Below are 14,752 nucleotides of genomic sequence, written 5' to 3'. Positions count from 1 at the left end.
TGTTGTCTGTATTGTTACAGACATACTTGCTGACAGGTATTTTTAAATAAATTACCAAAATAATTGAAACTGGAGCGATTATATTGTGTTATTTTGATAAATAAAATACACAGAATTTTGCAGAATTTTAAAATATTATGAGCAGAGTTTTTAAATGTTTTGCACAGAATTCTCCTGTGAGTAAGATCTTTTCTACCTCTAACTTCTATAAGCAAGATTGTTTCTAAACAAAAAGTAACACTTGGTGCCCTGATTCCTGCCAGTCCTTATAAGCAGCTGACTTTCCTCTTGCAATGTACCTTTTTGAATGGGAAGGGAGGAGAGACTCGGACAGAGTGGAGCAGAAATTATACCTTGCCTAAGTGCCCTGGGACAGGCACCTTTGGGTTCTTTGACTCAGATATTTAAACTGGCACAGAAGCTTTTTCCAACAGCGTAGTTGTTTTATTTTTACTGAATTTTTAAACTCCGAAATAAAAGTAATGCTGAACAGCACTGCAGTTAATTTGCTAAAAACAAACTAAAGTTCCAGTAAGTGTCTCCACCAAATGAAGTCAAGAAAAAAGAAACAACCCTAGAAGTAGCATAAAAGAAATGAAGATTTACCACATAGACAGTTAAGCAATTTATTTTTAGCTGTCCAACAAGAGGTTTGCTAAAAAATGCAATGACTGCAATGCTGAAAGGAGACTAGTAAATAAAGTGCTAAATAAACAAAAAGTGACTGAAGGAGGACATTTCATCTGACAGAAAAACAATTTTCTACTAGATTTTCATATAGCTTTCAAGCTTCCTCTTTATTCAAATAAGCGTGCTAAGAGGAAGTGCAAGCACTTTCATGCTTAAAAGAGATTCATTGTTTGTAGAACTGACATCCTAATTTTTAATATGGTTATGATAGTCTCTAATTTCAACTCCCCAATGAGAATACTTATAAAAATTACTAAAAAACAAGGTAATTAAGAGTACAAATATATGCTGAAACAGGATGAAAGCCAGAAGAGATATTTGCCAAAATGTTTCTTGAAGCTAGCCGCCCCTTTTCCGTCTCTCTCTTCCTCCACCAGTTTGTTTACCTGCCGCACATGCAAGTTCAGCCGATCGTGGCTCCCGCTGGCCGCGGTTCACCATCCCAGGCCAATGGGGGCTGCAGGAAGGAGCGCAGGCTGAGGGATGCACTGGCCGCTGCTTCCCGCCACCCCAATTGTCCTTGAGTGGCAAACCGCCACCAGTGGGAGCCGCGATCGGCCGAACCTGGGCATGCAGCAGGTAAACAACCAGCCCGGCCCGCCAGGGTGCTTACCCTGGGGAGCCACATGCCAAAGGTTGCCAATCCCTGTTGTAAACTCTTTGTGGGGACAAAGGGGTGTATGATACTATCATTTATGTGCTCTGACCAAGCCTAAGCATATTGGTAGCACTTAAAGTTTGGGTTCTGCCTATTTCATTCCATTACCCAACACACAGACGCTGTATCTTTTGACACCAGGGTAGAACATTTCCTCCAGACATGGCAAACCCACCAAAAAAAAAAAAAAAACCACAGAAATTAAGTTTGTTTTCGGCTTAATTGGCTTGTGAGTTGCTTACTGGCTAGTTTTTGGCATGTAATTTATTGCTTGTTTGGCTTCTCTCTTTTTTTTTTTTTTCCAGTCTGCTCTGAGCAAGCAGGGGAAAGGCGGTGCACATAATGGGCCCAATATATTCCCAGATTGCATGCCGGGGAGATCTAGACACAGAGAGGGTTGGGGTTCTTAAGGACTGGCTTGTTTTGGCCTTATTTTGGATTACCTTGATTTTTAGCTTATCGTGAAAGTCAGGGTGCTTATTTACCCCGTGAAAGCTGGCAACTGTGGTTTCCTCTGTGCAGCTCAATGCCAGCTTTCTAAACACAACACTGCAGTTCCCCACAGGACAGACACCGCCCCTATACACTGTCCCACAGGCCCTCCCGGGGCCCAGCCCCTACAGTGGCTCCCAGCAGCTCCCCTGGGCTCCGGCCACTTGGCCCCCGCCCCCGGGTCCTACTCCGGAGCCACCCAGGCCCAATAAGCCAGGGGCCAAGCCCTCTCCTCACCTCGCGAGAGACCTCAGCATCAGGGCACTCCCACCCTGCCGGCTCCAACCGCCCAACTCTGCTCAGCTTCCTCCCCACCTCGCCGCTATGGCAACTTGAACTAGCCGCCTTGCCACAGGGAGAGACAGCGGCCTCCCGGGCGCCAGGGCCCCGACGCATAGCACTGTGGGACATGTAGTTCTCAAGCTCCGATGCCGCCATCATGGGGGAAGGTTGAGTGGACTACAACTCCCGAAAGACCTTGCGAGTGCGCTGCTGGGTCCCGCCTGAGGCGCAACTGTCCGCGCCGAAAGCCCAACCGAGGCGATCGCTAGAAGCTCAAGCCACACCCGTTGCTTAAAGAGCCATCCATGAAAGGAGGCATGTGAGAACAGCAGCCTCAGCAAGACCTGAGCCTGACGGTGACTCTACATTACACTCGGGGGAGGAGTGTAACTGGAAAAGTGGCATTAAAATGCAAATCAGTATTCTTTTTAATTATAGTTTTTAGTGATTAATTTCTAGAAATTTTTCAACTGCAAACACTTTTGCACTTGAGTAATTTATAACATAGGCGAGCTGTCCAGACTTCTCATCTGCATAATATCATTCAAGTTTGTTAGTGGTTTCAAGATAAGGACATTGGTTAGTAATCTGTTTGAGGTAAGAAAAAAAATACGTGGTGCCAGTGAGAGCTGCGATCAGCCGAACCTGCAGATGCCGCAGATAAACAAACCATCCCAGACCTTCAGCAGATTTCCCTGATGGGCTCCATGCCAAAGGTTTCCAGTCACTGGTGTAGAACAATAAAACAGTGCCTGGGGTCTATGCCGGATCTTGTTCTGATCAGAAGTGTCAGGGCATAAACTACAATAAGGGCTTATCTACCCTACAGCATGGGGTTGATCTAAGTTACGCAACTTCAGCTACGTGAATAGCGTATGCTGAGGTCAACGTACTTAGATCTATTTACCATGATGTCTTCAGTGCGGTAAATCGACAGCTGATGCTCGCTCGTCAACCCCGCTTCTGTTTCTTGTTCTGGAGTACCAGAGTCTACGGGAGAGCGCTCAGCAGTCGATTTATCGCATCTACTATAGACAGGGCCGGCACTTCCATTTAGGCAACCTAGGCGGTCACCTAGGGCACCAGGATTTGGGAGGACGGCAGACTGCTCCAGTGGACCTCCCGGAGACGTGCCTGCGGAGGGTCTGCTGGTCCCGCGGCTCTGGTAGAGCATCCGCAGGCACACTTGCAGCAGGTCCACCGGAGCCGCGGGACCAGCGGACCATCCGCAGGGATGCCTGCGGCAGGTCCACCAGAGCTGTGGGACCATCGGACCGTCCGCAGGGATGCCTGCGGCATGTCCACCAGAGCTGTGGGACCATCGGACCGTCCGCAGGGATGCCTGCGGCAGGTCCAACAGAGCTGTGGGACCAGCGGACCGTCCGCAGGGACGCCTGCGGGAGGTCCACTGGAGCCGGGGGACCAGCAAGCCGGCCCTGCGCCTAAGGCGCCAAAAACCCTGGTGCTGCACCTGACTATAGATGCCATAAATCGACCCCCGCTGGATCGAGCGCTGCCCACGGATCCAGCAGGTAGCATAGACAAGCCCTTAATGGACTTAACAATAGGAGGGAGTCAGGGAAGAAGACCAAAAATAAGCAGTAAGATCCTGCATTTACAAATTATTGTGTCTGATTCATTTAGAATGTTGGGTATTTTTGCTTGTTTTATATAAGTCCTTTGGTTGTCTTTGTTTTTAATTGTTTCTCTGTGACCACTGCTACTCTAGACTTCCAGGCCACTTCAGAGATTGTCAATTAAGCACAAGAGCATTAAACTGTTCAGTGATTTTATAAGGTCACATGTCCACTGGAGTTCAGTTGAGACAAAAAAAATATCCAAATCCTATCACTGCTAAAAGTAATTTCATGTGGTCTTTAAAAACATGGCAAGCTGGTAAAGTCACTCAAAGACAACCATCCTGAAGCAGGTATGAATCAAAATACTCATGTACAGCAAGAGATTCCAGAGAACTGGCTACACCTTAGAGAAAAAAATACACAAAATACATTTTAGAGAGAAATAAATCTTAATCAATGCTGGGGTTTTTGATTCTAGTCAGGAAAGTCTGTTAGTCATTCTTTAATACTTCCTAACTTGCCTCTTCTGAGTCAGTTATCCCTTGGTTCTCTTTACACCGAGTGTAAAAAGTGCTACGTATCCCCTAAGATTATGAATTTGTGAAAAAAAACAGTTCAAGTACAAATATTTCTAGATTCAGGATACAATGGCTAATACACAGCATAATCTTAAAGAGAAAATCAAAATCAGTATAAATGCCGAGTCATCATTACAGGAAGCTTAGCCTGGGTCTCTGAAACCTCCAATGGAAGTTACAAGAGAGGCTTAAAACTGTGCTTACACTGTAGTTTTGTGGCTTTCATAGCTGATAATATACCCAAAACAAAATAATAAAATTAAGTCTTTAACAATGTTGCTAACCCCAAAATCAAAAAGCATGAATCAAGACCAGAAAACACAAGATTAAAAAAAGAGGGGAGGAAAGTCTTTTGATTTCCTTTCTGAGCCTTTACAATGCATTTGCTTCTACATTTTCAAGCTTTTATCTGCAGCCATTGGGGCTAGAAACTTCATGTAAAGAAAAAACAAAAGCAGAGATACTCTTGTAATCACATGAATCCAGATTCTGAGACTTTAAGAAAAACACCTAATACCCTCCTATGTAAATACAACCCTTTTTTCAAAGGTAGATATGGGGTAGATCAATGGCAGCTGACTGAGCTGTAAAACTGTGTTCCTAAAAAGATAAGCAGCTGTTCATTTTGCTCTCTATGTTTGCTTAATTTACTCAAAGACTGCTTTCTGTAGTAGTTTATTTTCCTTTAAACCTTCACACTACCCTCTTCTCAAGCAATTCTCCCACTCTTCCTTCCCAACCCTCACACACATTCTTAGCTCATGCCTGCTATTGCTAAAGCACCCTCATCCCTGTCCTAGGGAGAGAGGCCTCCCTTATAGATATTCCTGCACCCATCTGAGGTGAGCCACAAGGTTCCCTTTGTAATCCAATCCACTGGATAACATTTCTCTAGAGTACTCAATATGGCATCTTCCATCATTCCATTGCCTTTAAGGGCCAAGCCCCAATAATGCCCATGTGGGCCGTGCTTTAGAGAAGCCAGCATGCTTTGTTCCCTTTTTTAAAAATTCTTGCTGTCTCATTTATTGTACTCCCCATTGTAGCAACCTGCATGGAAGTTGGAGGGAGGAGTATGGGCTGTAGGAAAACAGAGTTTGAAGAAGGCATCAGGAAGTCAATTCTGTATGTCTATGGCTAGGATTGCTAAACTGGAGCTAGAGCAGCTCTGTAAATAGTTGATGTAATAAAGAGCCAGTTTAGTTTAATAAAAATGGAGTTCCATTCTTGCCTACTCACAATTTTATCATGAGTCTCATGATAACTATTATGTAGTCTTAAAAATCTAGCTTCTGAATTCATATGATTACATGAGAATTTGGGCTTTAATTTTAAAAAGAAAAAGAAAATTGCTAGCTATCGTCGTTGCAGAGAAAAGCTTGAAAACATGAACCCTAAATGATCAAAATCCAGAATATCCCCAAAAATATATTATTTTTTAAAATGTCCTTGTTTTAGGGGCCTGACTTGTGATTTTTTTAGCAGTTGTGGTTCTCTACACTGGAGTCCTCTCAGATTATTTCTAGCATATAGGACACACAATATCCCTTGTTGCTTCCAGGTGAGTTTTAAGGTACACCTCTACCCCAATATAACACGACCTGATATAACACAAATTCAGATTTAATGCGGTAAAGCAGCCCTCCGGGGGGGGCGAGGGGGCCTGCATGCTCTAGCAGATCAAAGCAAGTTCGATATAACACGGTTTCACCTATAACGCAGTAAGATTTTTTGGCTCCCGAGGACAGCGTTATGTCAGGGTAGAGGTGTATTAATAAACTTTGCAAAAAACTGCATTACCTACAGATCCCCAAAACCTTTAGTGATATTTAGAAGTAGATGTGGACTTGAGGTACACCTGGCTATGCTAAGGAAGACTCTAGGCCAGAACAGAATGTTAGGCAAGCTAATGCATGGCCAGGTCTTTGAAACTAGAGTTCCCAGGAGCATGAGATATAGAAACCCAGTCTGAGGTTTATTTCAGAAGATTATTTTGGTTAAATCATCCTTGACAATGCAAACGCCAGACCTCTACATTCCTGCCAAAAAACAAAACAAACAAAAAAACCCCACATGCTATACTGTAAGCAGACTCCACAAAACAAAAAACACAAACCAACACTTATATATTCTCAAAGCCCAACAAATTTAAGTAAATGGCTTCAAATGTTTATTTCCGGTTAATTCTCTTCTGTGAATATATAACATTGCTCTCTGTGGGTCAAAACCCGACCTACTCAGGTATGCATCATTTTTTGGGTCCAGCCCTTACACTTTTGGTTTTAAATGTACAAACAAAACAAATTTTTATCATATAAAGCTTAAAACAGGTTCACACTAGGAAAAAGTACATTATGAAAAAATACACAAAACCATACCACTTCTTCCTTCATCTGAGGAAACACAAAAGTTAAGACCTCAAAAGCTAAGCTCTGCAGTGTCTGAATTTGACAAAAGTCCCTGACTTGGATGCCCTCCTGCAGTAGGCTACCACCTGACACACACATACTTGCCTTAGTTTCTCCTTTCTTCTGCCCACGAAAGGAGTATAGTCTTTCAGTGTCCAATACAAAGCCCCCCCTTTGGGCATAATTTATTCATCTACACCAGTTCAGTGACTCCTCAAAACCTCATGAGATCATTCTCCACAACAAACATAAAGCAGATAAAGCAGAGGTTCCCCACATTCCACTCTTCACAGACATCATCTTCAAGTCACCCACCCAAGAGTCAAGAGCAGCACTTTGTCCCCAGTTCCTTTTTTACCCCAATCCAGAGTCCCACTCTCTAGGCCTTCCTACCTGAGAGTCACTGGTCTTCGCACAATCCTTCACCCAAAGGATTCCATTCCTCCAGGTGCCCTACTGAGGCGTCCTACCCCTGTTCAGAAGAATCCACTCTCTTGCAACAACCCTCTTGTTTCTAGGTTCATCTTCCCTTGATCAAGATAGATCTTTTCCTTTCCTAGGGGCCTCTGACAAACCCGTTTGCTCATAAGGAGACCTCAACTTTTGTCAAATGTCACCAACAGTTTTCCTCTAAGCTCCTCATCAGCAGCTCACATTTAGTGCTTTCCTTCAGGTAATTCTTTTCCCGTTACTTCCTGGCTCTCCAAGTTTCCAACTCACTGGATTTCCCACCTTCCCTAACTTGGGGCCCTTTCTTAATCCTAACTGGGGGAGCTGGGGATGGCAACTAACCAGCCACAGATGCATTGGCCGTCTGGCCCCATTCCTATTAAAGGCCCATAGCACCCTGTGACAATGAGGAAGTGCCCAAACAGGGAGAATTCTTCAGTAAAGAGTAGAATAAAGTCCTATTTTCTGTCTAATCCAGGGATCAGCAACCTTTGGCACGCGGCCCATCAGGGAAATCTGCGGGCGGGCTGGAATGGTTTGTTTACCTGCAATATGTGCAGGTTCAGCCGATTGCAGCTCCCACTGACCGTGGTTTGCCGTTCCAGGCCAAAGGAAGTGATGTGGGCTGAGAGATGCGCTGGTTGCTGCTTCCCACAGCCCCCATTGGCCTGGAACAGTGAACCGCGGCCAGTGGGAGCTGCAATTGGTCGAACCTGCGGATGCTGCAGATAAACAACCCGGCCTGCCAGCGGATTTCCCTGACGGTCCACGTGCCAAAGGTTGCCAATCCCTGGTCTAATCAATCAACATATACCTCTACCCCAATATAACACTGTTATATCAAACTTGCTTTGATTCACCGAAGTGCGCAGCCCCGCCCTCCCCCGGAGCACTGCTTTACCACGTTACATCTGAATTCGTGTTATATTGGGTCACGTTATATCAGGGTAGAGGTGTATTTCTATTCAAACTTAGGCACCATTATGAAAATAAAATAAAATAGCAGGTACCTGACTCCACTGTTCTCCACTCCATTACAGAACCTTAGTAGGTGTGATGTCACCAACATAATACATACTGGGGCACATGGAGGGCAGGCACTGGCAATGCTAAACAGCAGAACTTGTGAAATATAAGAATTTGTTATCAATTATTTGCTGGATTTTCCACCCTGCCCTGACCACAGTCCTTAGGACATTAAACAAATGACTAAATCTGGATTTTCTTTAAGCATTTGCACGTCATCTTAAAAAAATACATCTCCAAACTTAAATTTGGATTTAGGGATAGGTATGTATACTTCAGTCAAAACAAAAAAAAAGAAGAAATATCAAAATGAACCATTTCAGCACTAACAAAATGTCTCATTTTAATTTTTCAGGCTAGATACACAGGTGGGATTTATGCACCAAAAACACTGGTAGAGGAGTGCTGTCCCCCATCTTTATAACCTTAAGCTAGATTGGGGGAGAACCAAGTATAAATTCCCACTTTGGAGCAGGTGCTTGAACCCAAGTTGCTGCTCTCTCATGGGTGGGTACTCTAAACACCAGGCTATTAAGTATTTGGAGCAGGAGTGCTTTTTAATCTCACCTGTTAAAGCTGGTTCACTTGGTATAAAATACTTGAATAGTCATTGGACCAGAGAGTGAGAGAATGACTTTATAGCCCAGTAGTTAGAGCACTGGGAAAGAGGAGACACTTGATTATTCAGTGGAGCAGAGGCTGAAACACAAGTATTTATAAAAAGTGGGAAAGCTTGAAAAAGAGAGATTGAGTGCCCAACTCCAGAATATCCCATAGCCTGGCTGTTAAGACATTTACCAGGATGAAACATTAAGCTGAAGTCTTTGCTCTAGGTTGGGGATTTGAACCTGGATTTTCCACATCTCAGGTGAGTGCTCCAATCACTTGGCCAAAGGTTGGGGGAGGAGTAGACTGATTAATTTCTTTTATCTTAAAAATAATAATGAAGCACAATGAGTGAGGTAATATCTTTTATTGGATTAACTTCTGTTGGTGAGAGAGACAAGCTCTCAAGCTGCATAAAAGATATTACCTCATTTCTCCCTCCTGCCCTTGTCTCTCAAATATACTGGGACCGACATGGCTACAGCTACACTGCATACAAAATGAAACATTTCATTTGACTGAAACTAAGTTTTTCTGACTCTTATGATTCACCAAAATTGTAGAACCATAGATAGGGTCACCTAGTCTAGCCCCTTGCCACAATGCAATATTTGTTGTGTCTAAACCATCCAAGACACATCCTAGCATCCTTCTGAAAACCTCCAGTGAAGGAGCTTCCACAACATCCCTAGGCAGTCTGTTCCATTGTCCTACTGTTCTTACAGTTAAGAAGATCTTCATGAGATTTAATCTAAATCTGCTATGCTGTAGTTTGAACCCATTGCCTCTTGTCCCGCCCTCTGGGCATGAGAGAACAACTTTTCTCCATTTTTTTATGGCAGCCTTTCAAGTATTTGAAGGCTGCTATCTTGGCCCCCATTTAATTTCCTCTTTTCCAAACTCAACATACCCAGTTCCTTCAGCCTTTCCTCATATGGTTTGCATTCAATCCCTTTGATCATCTTTGTCACTCACCTCTGGATCCTTTCCAGTTTCTCCACATCTTTTCTATATATTGGTGACCAAAACTGGACATAGAATTCCAGCTGAGGCCTAATCAGCACCAAGTAGAGCAGTACTATCACCTCCCATGACTTGTATGCTATTCCTCTGTTAAATGGCTTATTCCTTCACCCTCTCACTTCCCTGGTCCTTCTCGCATGAACAGAGAGCAACAATACCCAAAGTCCAAAGGTGCAAACAATTCCATGTTTATTGGGGTGAACTTCCAGCAAGCTTAAATCCAAGGTCCTTATTCCTTATTTTCAAATCCCAGCTTACTTCCTGTTTGCCCCTAATTTATATAGTAATATTCTCAGCTATACTTTAACCAATCATTTTACTGAAATTTACCTAACCAATCCTAACACTGGGGTGGGAAGAGGCAGGGCATGGACTGGACAAGCAATCTGAGGTATGAAGTTTAGCATGTATGATTCTTTGCTGTGAGTAGTTGGGAAGAATGTTTGTTAGAAGTGGCAATGTATTTTGTATGAATAGTTACTTTAAAAAGTTCCTGCCATTACAGCTATGTTGATAGACTGTTAGTGTAGATCATCAGTGTTACTGACCATATAAGGAATAGTTATAGGTGTTTATATTTTATTAAAACCCTTCTTTGCATTACAGTTTTAAAATAGTTAATACATTGACTTTTAATAGCATACTATACTACTCTTCCTTGTATGAAATTGTTTCAGTGATGTGGCCCTCAAGGGGATTTGAGTTTGAGATCCCTGGTCTATGGTAACTTTGCTAGTCGTCCAATCACATGTTGATTTTGTGAGAAGACTGAAGCAAAGGAGGGATTGAGCAGCTCTCTCTTCCTATTGTCTTCCATTACCAGCTCACCACCTCCACTGAGCAATGGACCCACATGGTCCTAGTTCTATCTTTTTTTGTCTGATTTGTTTGAATAACCCCTTTTATTGTCACTAATATTTCTTGCCAGCTGTAACTCCTTCTTTGCCTTGGCTTTCCTGGATTGTTTTGTTTTTTTATCCCTACATGCTTGCACTATTCCTATGTATACTTCTTTGGTGACTGTATTCTGTATGAATTTCTTTTGGTTTTTAAGATAGCTAAAAAGCCCCTGTGCAGTCATGTTGGCCTCCTGTGGCTCTTCTGACCTTTCCTCTGATCAGCATAGCTTGCTGTTTAGCCTCTAATATTACATCTTTTAGGAACTGCCAACCCTGTTTGACTCTTTTTCTTCCTGTTCGGTCTTTTTCCATGAGACTTTGCCTACTACTTATCAGGGTTGGCTGAAGCCTGCTTTTCTGAAGTCCAGTGCCTTTGTTTTGCTGTTCTCATGTCCTCCTTTCCATAGGATCTTTAATTCTATCAGATCCTTCCAAGTTCCTGACCACTTTCACCTTTGCAACTAATTCATCCCTGTTGGTCAAAACAAGTTTCAAAATGGATAACCCCCTAGATGTTTCCTCAAATTTCCGATTCAGAAAGGTGTCCCATACACATGCTAAGAATTTGCAGGACATATTATGTTCTGCTGTGTGTCAGGGCAATGACTCACCGGCATAGCATCTCCTGTTGGTCATCTCATGAATTAGCTCTTCCAGCCCACAGCACCCTCTGTAGGCCGGTGTCTCACCTGCCACTGTCCCCCTGTGTCCCTCCCAGACCCTGGTGTCCTTTGCTCAGGGGTTCTGACCACCACAGTACCCCTCACTCTGGGTCTCCCCTCCTAGCAGAACCCACAACCCTCTATTCCTACCCTGCCTCAGTGGCTACTGCCAGTCTCCCTTTAGCCCCTACTCACTGAGGCAGACAGCAGTCTAAACCACTCATCATCAGCAAGGTGAGGGTTGGACCAGCTTCCTCTGCCTATATCTGGGCTGCCCCTCTGCAGCCCCAGCACCTTTGTGGGCCCGTAACTCAGCCTGTGGCTTTGCTAGGCTGGAGCTCCCCAGCTCCCTCTGCCCTTCCCTTGCACTGCTTCACCTCAGGTACCCTGCTCAGCTCCCAGGCAGCCAGACCTTTCCCTGTCAAAAGCTAGAGAGTGTCATAAACAGATAGTTAAGGGTTAATAGAACAGGAGTACTTCATACCTCTTTTGCCTGTAAAGGGTTAACAAGATCTGTGAGCCTGGCTGTCACCGGACCAGAGGACCAATCAGGGGACAGGATACTTTCAAATCTTGAGGGAGGGAAGTTTGTGTGTGCTGTTAGAATTTGGTTGTTGTTCGCTCTAGGGGCTCAGAGGGACCAGATGTGCGACCAGGTTTCTCTCCAATCTCTCCGATACAGGCTCTTATAAGTTCAGAATAGTGAGTACTAGGTAGATAAAGCGAGTTAGGCTTATGGTTGTTTTCTTTATTTGCAAATGTGTATTTGGTTGGAAGGAATTCAAATGTGTATTTGGCTGAAAGGAGTTCAAATTGGTATTTTGCTGAAAAGATTTTAATTTGTACTTGTATACTTAGGCTGGGAGGGTATTCCCAGTGTCTATAGCTGAAAGACCCTGTACCTATTCCATTTTAAATTTACAAAGATAATTTTTACTGTTTTTTTCTTTCTTTAATTAAAAGCTTTTCTTGTTTAAGAACCTGATTGTTTTTTTATTCTGGTGAGACCCCAGGGGACTGGGTCTGGATCCACTAGGGAATTGGTTGGAGAAAGGAGGGAAGGGGGAGAGAAAGGTTAATTTCTCTCTGTGTTAAGATTACTTTTTCTCTCAGGGAGAATCTGGGAGGAGGAGAGATAAGGAGAGGGGAAGGTAAATTTTCCTCTCTGTTTAAAGATTCAAGGAGTTTGAATCACAGTGATCTTCCAGGATAACCCAGGGAGGGGAAGCCTGGGAGAGGCAACAGTGAGGGAAAGGGCTTACTTTTCTTGTGTTAAGATTCAGAGGGACTGGGTCTTGGGGGTCCCCAGGCAAGGTTTTGGGGGGACCAGAGTGTACCAGGCACTGGAATTCCTGGTTTGTGGCAGCGCTACAAGTACTAAGCTGGTAATTGAGCTTAGAGGAATTCATGCTGGTACCCCATCTTTTGGACGCTAAAATTCAGAGTGGGGGATTATACCATGACAGAGAGTCTGTCTGTTTCTGGCCCTCAGCCCTCCTATAGGGCCAGCCGTGGCCTGACTGGTGCGTGGCCCCAGCTGGGCTGCTTCCTCCAATCATCCTAGCTTTTCCCTGCCACAGCCCTCTCCCAGGAATGGTTTAAGCCCTTCGGGGCAGGAGCAGGATGATCACCCCACTGCATGCTGTAAGTTTTCCAACAGATATCAGGGAAGTTAAAAAAACCTATTAATATTAGCTCATATGTGTTAACTAATCTTGTTATCTGCTTGTAGAATGACTCATCCACTTCCTCTTCCTAATTTGGTGGTCTGTAATAGACCTCCACCATAACATCACTACTGTTTTCCCTTTTTATCCTGACCCAGAGACTCTCAATAGGTCTGTCTCTCACTTCCTCTTGGACCTTGGAGCAAGAATATAAATTTTTGACATTCAGTGCAACACCTCCTTCTTTTTTCCCTTACCTATCCTTTTGGAACAAGCTATACTCCTCAATGCTGGTACTCCAATCATGGGAGTTGTCCCACCAAGTGTCTGTAATGCTAGTTAAGTCATTATTTCCTTCATATACCGTGACTTTCAGTTCATCCTGCTTATTCTCCATGCTTCTTGCATTTTATACAGGTATCAAAGACATTTTGCAGACTTCCCTGTTACTTTTCTTCTTGACTTTTTAATGCAGTTGTGATTTCTAGTCTCTTCTCCAGAAATTAGCCCCTTCCGCTTGTCTACATTTACTTGAGTCTAGATTGGCTGGATTTTTGTCACCATCCACCACAGGACTTAGTTTAAAGCTCTTCTTATCAGGTTAGCCAGATGATGTCCAAAGATGATTTTCCCAGTATTTGACAGATGGAGCCCATCCCAGCATAATAATCCTCTTTCCTGGAACATCAGCTTGTTGTCAGAGAAGTCAAAGCCCTCTCAGTGACACCACTTGCACAGTCACTCATTTACTTCCACAATTCAATGGTTGCTGTCTGGGCCTGTTTTCTTCAACAGGGAGGATGGACAAGAACATCACCGGGAATCTCTGTCCACTTGTTCCATATTCAATTCTGTTAGAATCCAAAACAGTTCAGAAATGCAGGATCATTCCTTTAAACCGGTATTTGTAGATCTTGCTCACAGAAGACAATCTGAATAGTGTCTTCACCCATGTGGGTCCTTCTTTGATGAAGAATAAGCAATGCAGAGAGTCTGAATTCCCACTGTTGCTTAATGACTCTTGCTTTGAAGTTAGCCCCTTCTTCATTTACATTACCAAAGGCTTAATCTTCATTTAATGAGTTACTTAGTTACAAGGCTATACATAATGCAATTGCCTGCCTTTACATTATAATAGGGATAGGTAAGTGAAAACAATCCCAGTAACATTTCGTTAATGTTCATGTATTTACATATTAAGTAAATTCTTATCTTAATACTTATACACACTTTTGATCTAGGGTTAATTAAGTACAGGGATATACATTATATATAATTGATAGCAATCAACAGGTTACAGACAAGTCAAGACAATATTATTCACATTTCCTTTGAACTAAGTTAACACTTGAGTGAATAGTACTCTAACATTTCTTTAATATTAATATACTAGTGAATTGTCCTATTGTGCTGGTCTGTCGGCATCACATCGCTTAACGTCATTCTTGGCAACATTGTTTGTGCCCATGTGGATAATTAGGAACAGGGTAGCAGTCCAAGGGCTCGATGTGTCTCGGCAGAACTTTGGTTTGGGTCAAACCAAAGTCTCTTCAATTTTTCAGAACTGTCAGCAAACAAATTCAGTTATTTTATTTGCACAGTTCTGATTGTAATCGTGTTTGTTCGGGAAGCTGAGGAAGAGATTTTTCTTTCCCTTTCACTTCGGCTTGCAGCACTGTGATGTTCCCCTGGTGTTAGCTGGACCAGTGATCTACTAGGTCACTCAAATTC

General features: G+C 43.3%; 1 protein-coding gene across 1 annotated transcript in view; it reads right to left on the bottom strand.

The window, feature by feature from the left end:
• CEP128 (centrosomal protein 128) overlaps positions 1 to 2,216 on the bottom strand; it is a 407,170-nt gene extending 404,954 nt beyond the window's left edge. The window contains 1 exon segment of the mRNA XM_030558988.1: positions 2,078 to 2,216. The gene's annotated coding sequence lies outside the window, so the exon portion shown is untranslated.
• Positions 2,217 to 14,752: the final 12,536 nt, after the last annotated feature.

The sequence above is a fragment of the Gopherus evgoodei genome, chromosome 4, assembly GCF_007399415.2.
Source record: "Gopherus evgoodei ecotype Sinaloan lineage chromosome 4, rGopEvg1_v1.p, whole genome shotgun sequence".
Taxonomy (NCBI): Eukaryota; Metazoa; Chordata; order Testudines; family Testudinidae; genus Gopherus; species Gopherus evgoodei.
This window is presented reverse-complemented; position numbering and strand designations above follow the sequence as displayed.